The following is an 8,262-nucleotide window of genomic DNA, read 5'->3' as shown; positions in this document are numbered from 1 at the left end:
TAAGATGGCGACAGAAGCGTGGCAACTGATCACCAATCTAGCTGAGTCTACTCGGAATGCAAGGCAAAGGAATAATCATTCCAAGGCTATTATAGAAGTTTCCTCTAGTAGTGAGACCGTTGCTCTCACGAAGACTCTGGGAGAGATGACTAATATACTGAAGCAACTCCAGCTCAATTAACAACAACCTCAGCCTCCTCCACAATAACATTGTCAATTGTTGGTCCCTCAGAGAGTGTGTGGAATATGCACTTGCTATTCTCACTACACTGATGAATGTCCACAACTTCAAGAAGACCACCTTGGTGGCTACTAATGTTTATTACAACCATTGGAATCAAGGGTACTATCAACAAGGCAGTAATTATAACCAAGGTGGTAACTACAATCAAGGTTGGCAAGACAATTCCAACCAAGGATGAAGAGACAATCCCATCCAAGGATGGAGAGACAATTCCAACCAAGGATGGAGGGACAACTACAACCAAAGAGGTAGAGACAATGGTGGAAATCAAAAGTGGAACAACAACTATCAACAAAACCGGTATCAATAAAACCCTCCATGCCAATAGCAGAACCAAGGCCAAAGTTACTGGACACCTCACTAAAGGCAAGCTCAAGCACCTCAACACAACCAACCACAAGCCCCTCAAATTACCTACTCTTCTTCTTCCTCCAACCAAGATGAAACACTCCGTTCTATCCTTTAAGGACAAAAAGAGCTTTAAAATTCACTTACCTCTAGCCTCACCGGTCTTACCCCCACTCTTCAAGCCCTTATAACCCGTATGGAACCACCTTCTACCTCCAACAATCAACCTTCAAGCTTTGGTGCACTTCCCTCTCAAACTTTACCCAACTCCAAAGGTGGAATTAATGCCATCACTTTGAGGTCCGGCACTACATTTCAAGAGAGGAGTCCCGAGGAGCCAAGCTCAAGAGAAGACATGCAAGTTGAAGACAATGTTGAGGTAGAAGATGTTGAAGAAAAGGATGAGGTACAGGATGCGGTTGAAGAAGAAGTCACTCAACTAAGGAATGGAGTATGTAAGGAATATGATGTTGTGAGAGAAGCCATTCCCATTCCTTTTCCACACCTTGCTATGAAGACTAAGAAGCAAGTGGAGCTAGATCCCAAGATGGTGGAGATCTTCAAAAAGGTTGAGGTAAATATTCCCCTTTTTTATGCTATTCGCTAGGTTCCTAAGTACGCTAAGTTTCTAAAAGATTTGTGCATGAATAAAGATAAGATACATGATTTAGAAACTATTCCTTTAGGTAGCTCTATTTCTGCTTTAATGGGTGCTATACCGGAGAAATGTGGTGATCCCGGTCCTTGTATGGTGACTTGTACTATAGGGGGTATGCAATTTGTTGACTGCATGTGTGATTTAGGTGCATGTGTTAGTATTATGCCATTATCTGTATATGATGATTTGAGGCTCCCACCCTTAAAAAAGTCGGTAGCATGTTTTATTTTGGTAGATAAAAGCATAATTTCAGTGGTTGGCATTGCGGAAGACATCCTGGTGATCATTAAGGTGTTGACGTTCCCTATTGACTTCTATATTTTAGAGATGCCCCCTAATGACTCAGGAAGACCTTCGTCCATCTTGCTTGGAAGGCCATTTTCGAAGACTTCGTGGTTTAAATTGGATGCCTTCTCGGGTACATATTCATTTGAGATAGATGGAAGATCAGTGAGCTTCAACCTAGATAAAGCTATGAAGCACCCACCGGAAGACCACTCCATCTTCCAGTGTGACATTATTGATGAGACTATGGTTGAAGTTCACCAAGAGGCAGTAGAAGAGAAGAACATGGAGCAAGGTGTAAGTGTGGGGAAACCATATGAGCATACTGAAGACACCTTGATACCTCCAATGGCTCCGGATGATCAAGTGCCAAGCCAGAAGCTGAAAATGGAGTTGAAGCCCTTTCCACCTCACCTGAAGTATGCTTATCTTGAGGACAATCAATAGCTCCCTGTGATTATTACAAAGGAACTCACTTCCCAACAAGAGGAGCGTTTGCTTAGTGTGCTTAGAAGACACAAGAAAGCTATTGGGTGGAGTTTGGCGGACATAGTAGGTATAAGCACCCAAGTCTCCGAGCACCGCATATTTCTAGAGGAGGGAGCAAGGCCTATCCATCAACCTCAAAGGCGGTTGAACCCCACCAATCTCAGATAGTGAATGGGTTAGCCCAGTACAGGTGGCTCCGAAGAAGTCTGGGTCACAACAGTGAAGAATTTGCATGGGGAACTCATGGCTACAAGAGTGCAGAATTCCTGGAGGGTGTGCATAGACTATAGGCATCTGAACCAGGCCACTCGCAAGGATCACTACCCGCTACCTTTCATCGATCAAATGCTTGATCGCCTGTTAGGTAAATCACACTACTGTTTTCTAGATGGTTGCACTGGTTATTTTCAAATTCATATTGCTCCATAAGATCAAGAGAAAACAACTTTTACATACCCCATTGGAACGTATGCAAATAAGAGAATGCCTTTTGGCTTATGTAATGCACCCGCTATGTTTCAAAGATGCATGATGAGTATCTTCACAGATCTTCTTGAGCATTGTATGGAAGTTTTTATGGATGACTTTAGTGTCTATGGTGATTCCTTTGACCTTTGTTTGGATAGTCTAGCTAGAGTATTAGAAAGATGTACTAGTTCAAATCTTATGCTTAATTTTGAAAAATGTCATTTTATGGTAAAACAAGGTATTGTTCTAGGACATGTTGTTTCTAATACTGGTATATCTATTGATCCAGCAAAGATAGATGTTTTTACTGGTATACTGATGAGCGGATAATTTATACGCTTTTTGGCATTGTTTTTAGTATGTTTTTAGTAGAATCTGGTTACTTTTAGGGATGTTTTCATTATTTTTTATGTTAAATTCACATTTCTGGACTTTACTATGAGTTTGTATGTTTTTCTGTGATTTCAGCTATTTTCTGGCTGAAATTAAGGGTCTTGAGCAAAAATCAGATTCAGAGGTTGAAGAAGGACTGCTGATGTTGTTGGATTCTAACCTCCCTGCACTCAAAGTGGATTTTCTGGAGCTACAGAACTCAAAATGGCGCGCTTCCAATTGCGTTGGAAAGTAAACATCCAGGGCTTTCCAGCAATATATAATAGTCCATACTTTGGCCGAGTTTAGATGACGTAAAAGGGCGTTGAACGCCAGTTCTACGCTGCTGTCTGGAGTTAAACGCCAGAAACACGTCACAAGCCAGAGTTGAACGCCAGAAATACGTTACAAACTGGCGTTCAACTCCAAGATTGACCTCTACACGTGTAACATTCAAGCTCAGCCCAAGCACACACCAAGTGGGCCCCGGAAGAGGATTTATGCATCAATTACTTACTTCGGTAAACCCTAGTAACTAGTTTAGTATAAATAGGACTTTTTACTATTGTATTAGACATCTTTGATCAGTTTTATGCTATCTTAGACTTTCATGGGGGCTGACCATTCGGCCATGCCTGGACCATTTTCACTTATGTATTTTCATACGGTAGAGTTTCTGCACTCCATAGATTAAGGTGTGGAGCTCTGTTGTTCCTCAGAGATTAATGCAAAGTACTACTATTTTTCTATTCAATTCAACTTATTCCGCTTCTAAGATATTCATTCACACTTCAACCTGAATGTGATGAACGTGACAATCATCATCATTCCCTATGAACGCGTGCCTGACAACCACTTCCGTTCTACCTTAGATTGAATGAGTATCTCTTGGATCTCTTAATCAGAATCTTCGTGGTATAAGCTAGATTGATGGCGGCATTCATGAGAATCCGGAAAGTCTAAACCTTGTCTATAGTATTCCGAATAGGATTCTGGGATTGAATGACTGTGACGAACTTCAAACTCGCGAGTGCTGGGCATAGTGACAGACACAAAAGGAGGGTAAATCCTATTCCAGTATGATCGAGAACCTCAGATGATTAACCGTGCTGTGACAGAGCATTTGGACCATTTTCACAAGAGGATGGGATGCAGCCATTGACAAGGGTGATGCCTCCAGACGATTAGCCATGCAGTGACAGCGCATCGGACCATGGAAAGGAGTAGGACTGATTGGATGAAGACAGTAGGAAAGCAGGAGCTCAGAGGAACGAAAGCATCTCTATACACTTATCTGAAATTCTCACCAATGATATACATAAGTGTTTCTATCCTTATTTTCTATCTATTTATTATTTATGTTCGAAAACTCCATAACTATTTTATATCCACCTGACTGATATTTACAAGGTGACTATAGCTTGCTTCATACCAACAATCTCCGTGGGATCGACCCTTACTCACGTAAGGTTTATTACTTGGACGACCCAGTGCACTTGCTGGTTAGTTGTATCGAAGTTGTGAATGAAAAACGATTTATTAAGATATGCGTACAGAGTTTTTGGCGCCGTTGCCTGAGATCACAATTTCGTGCACCAAGTTTTTGGTGCCGTTTCCGGGGATTGTTCGAGTTTGAACAACTGACGGTTCATCTTGTTGCTCAGATTAGGTAATTTTCTTTTTTGTTTTATTTTCAAAAATTTTTCAAAAACCTTTCAAAAATTTCTCATCTTTTTTCAAAAAAAAAAAATCTTTTCAAAAATATATTTTTCTTCAGAATTTTTAAGAATGAATTCTAGAGTTTCATGAAGCATGTTGAAGCCTGGCTGGCTGTAAAGCCATGTCTAATTCTTTTGGATAGGGGCTTCCAACCATCAGCATAGAGGCAAGTTAATTGGAATGTCAGCCGTGGCATGTCTGAGTTACATACTAAAGCTTGGCTGGCTATTAAGCCATGCCTAACCCTCGGATTGGAGCTTTAGACTAAGAATACAAGATTCCTGGAATTCATATTAAAAAATTTTGAAATCCTTATTTTCTTTTTCCTATATGTTTTTTCGAAAAAAATATACAAAAATCCAAAAAAAATAAAAAAAATCATAAAAATAAAAAATATTTCATGTTTCTTGTTTGAGTCTTGAGTCAAGTTGAAAGTTTGGTGTCAATTGCATATTCATCTTGCATTTTTCGAAAAATTCATGCATTCATAGTGTTCTTCATGATCTTCAAGTTGTTCTTGGTAAGTCTTCTTGTTTGATCTTGATGTTTTCATGTTTTGTGTCTTTTCTTGTTTTTCATATGCATTCTTGCATTCATAGTGTCTATACATGAAAAATTTTTAAGTTTGGTGTCTTGCATATTTTCTTTGCATTAAAAATTTTTCAAAAATAAGTTCTTGATGTTCATCTTGACATTCAAAGTGTTCTTGGTGTTCATCTTGACATTCATAGCATTCTTGCATGCATTCATTGTTTTGATCCAAAATTTTCATGCATTGAGTCTTTTTCATGTTTTTCCCTCTCATCATTAAAAATTCAAAAATAAAAAAAAATATCTTTCCCTTTTTCACTCATAAATTTTGAAAATTTGAGTTGACTTTTTCAAAACTTTTTAAAATCTAGTTGTTTTTATGAGTCAAATCAAATTTTCAATTTAAAAAATCTTATCTTTTTCAAAAATCAAATATTTTTCATTTTTCTTATCTTTATCTCCTAATTTTCGAAAATAACATCATCAATTAATGTTTTGATTCAAAAATTTCAAGTTTGTTACTTGCTTGTTAAGAAAGATTCAAACTTTGAGTTCTAGAATCATATCTTGTGATTTCTTGTGAATCAAGTCATTAATTGTGATTTTAAAAATCAAATCTTTTTCAAAACTAATTTCAATCATATCTTTTCAAAAATATCTCCTTATCTTATCTTTTTCAAAATTTGATTTTAAAATATCCTTTCTAACTTCTTATCGTCTTATCTTTTCAAAATTGATTTTCAAATTTGTTTCAACTAACTAACTTTTTGTTTGTTTCTTATCTTTTTCAAAACTACCTAACTAACTCCCTCTCTCTCTAATTTTCGAAAATATCTTCCCTCTTTTTCAAAATTTCTTTTTAATTAACTAATTATTTTAATTTTTTATTTTAATTCTCGAAAATTACTAACCTTTTTCAAAAACTATTTTCGAAAATCACTAACTCTTTTTCAAAAATTATTTTCGAAAATTCTCTCTCTCTCTTATCTCCTTCTATTTATTTATTCATCTACTAACACTTCATCTCACCCAAATTCGAACCCCCTCTTCCATCTGTGTTCAAATTTTTTCTTCTTCTTCTCTTCTACTCACATAGGGACCTCTATACTGTGGTAAAAAGGACCCCTATTATTATTATTTTTCTGTCCCTCTTTTTCATATGAGCAGGAGCAAGGACAAGAACATTCTTGTTGAAGCAGATCCAGAACCTGAAAGGACTCTGAAGAGGAAACTAAGAGAAGCTAAATTACAACAATCCAGCAAGCACCTTTCAGAAATTTTTGAACAAGAAGAGGAGATGGCAGCCGAAAATAATAATAATGCAAGGAGGATGCTTGGTGACTTTACTGCACCTAATTTCAATTTACATGGAAGAAGCATCTCCATTCCTGCCATTGGAGCAAACAATTTTGAGCTTAAACCTCAATTAGTTTCTCTGATGCAGCAGAACTGCAAGTTTCATGGACTTCCATCTGAAGATCCTTTTCAGTTCTTAACTGAATTCTTGCAGATATGTGATACTGTTAAGACTAATGGAGTAGATCCTGAAGTCTACAAGCTCATGCTTTTCCCTTTTGCTGTAAGAGACAGAGCTAGAGTATGGTTGGACTCTCAACCCAAAGATAGCCTGAACTCTTGGGATAAGCTGGTCAAGGCTTTCTTAGCCAAGTTCTTTCCTCCTCAAAAGCTGAGTAAGCTTAGAGTGGATGTTCAAACCTTCAGACAGAAAGAAGGTGAATCCCTCTATGAAGCTAGGGAGAGATACAAAGAACTAACCAAAAAGTGTCCTTCTGACATGCTTTCAGAATGGACCATCCTGGATATATTCTATGATGGTCTATCTGAATTGGCTAAAATGTCATTAGATACTTCTGCAGGTGGATCCATTCACCTAAAGAAAATGCCTGCAGAAGCTCAAGAACTCATTGACATGGTTGCTAATAACGAGTTCATGTACACTTCTGAGAGAAATCCTGTGAGTAATGGGACGCCTATAAAGAAGGGAGTTCTTGAAATTGATACTTTGAATGCCATATTGGCTCAGAATAAAATATTGACTCAGCAAGTCAATATGATTTCTCAGAGTCTGAATGGAATGCAAGCTGCATCCAACAGTACTCAAAAGGCATCTTCTGAAGAAGAAGCTTATGATCCTGAAAACCCTGCAATAGCAGAGGTGAATTACATGGGTGAACCTTATGGAAACACCTATAACCCCTCATGGAGAAATCACCCAAATCTCTCATGGAAGGATCAACAAAAGCCTCAACAAGGCTTTAATAATGGTGGAAGAAATAGGTTTAACAATAGTAAACCTTCTCCATCATCCACTCAGCAACAGATAGAGAACTCTGAACAAAATACCTCTAATTTAGCAAACTTAGTCTCTGATCTATCTAAGGCCACTGTAAGTTTCATGAATGAAACAAGGTCCTCCATTAGAAATTTGGAGGCACAAGTGGGCCAGCTGAGTAAAAGGATAACTGAAATCCCTCGTAGTACTCTCCCAAGCAATACAGAAGAAAATCCAAAAGGAGAGTGCAAGGCCATTGACATAGTCAACACGGCCGAACCTGGAGAGGAAGGGGAGGACGTAAATCCCAGTGAGGAAGACCTCCTAGGACGTCTAGTGATCAATAAGGAGTTTCCCTTTGAGGAACCAAAGGAATCTGAGACTCATCTAGAGACCATAGAGATTCCATTGAACCTCCTTATGCCCTTCATGAGCTCTGACGAGTATTCATCTTCTGAAGAGAATGAGGATGTTACTGAAGAGCAAGTTACCTAGTACCTTGGTGCAATCATGAAGCTGAATGCCAAATTATTTGGTATTGAGACTTGGGAAGATGAACCTCCGTTGTTCACCAATGAACTAAGTGATCTGGATCAACTGACATTGCCTCAGAAGAAACAGGATCCTGGAAAGTTCGTAATACCTTGTACCATAGGCAACATGATCTTTGAAAAGGCTCTGTGTGACCTTGGTTCAGGGATAAACCTCATGCCCCTCTCTGTAATAGAGAAACTGGGAATCTTTGGGGTGCAAGCTACTAAAATCTCATTAGAGATGGCAGACAATTCAAGAAAACAGGCTTATGGACAAGTAGAGGACGTGTTAGTAAAGGTTGAAGGCCTTTACATCCCTGCT

General features: G+C 38.4%; 1 non-coding gene across 1 annotated transcript; it reads right to left on the bottom strand.

Annotated features, from left to right (window-relative positions):
- Window positions 1–6,807: 6,807 nt before the first annotated feature.
- On the bottom strand, window positions 6,808–6,915 carry LOC148544919 (small nucleolar RNA R71). The gene has a single exon (XR_015900903.1). It is a non-coding gene; the product is annotated as a small nucleolar RNA R71 (small nucleolar RNA).
- Between the last annotated feature and the right edge of the window lie 1,347 nt (window positions 6,916–8,262).

Source organism: Arachis ipaensis, chromosome B9 (genome assembly GCF_059453495.1).
Source record: "Arachis ipaensis isolate K30076 ecotype BB chromosome B9, ASM5945349v1, whole genome shotgun sequence".
Classification (NCBI taxonomy): domain Eukaryota; kingdom Viridiplantae; phylum Streptophyta; class Magnoliopsida; order Fabales; family Fabaceae; genus Arachis; species Arachis ipaensis.
This window is presented reverse-complemented; position numbering and strand designations above follow the sequence as displayed.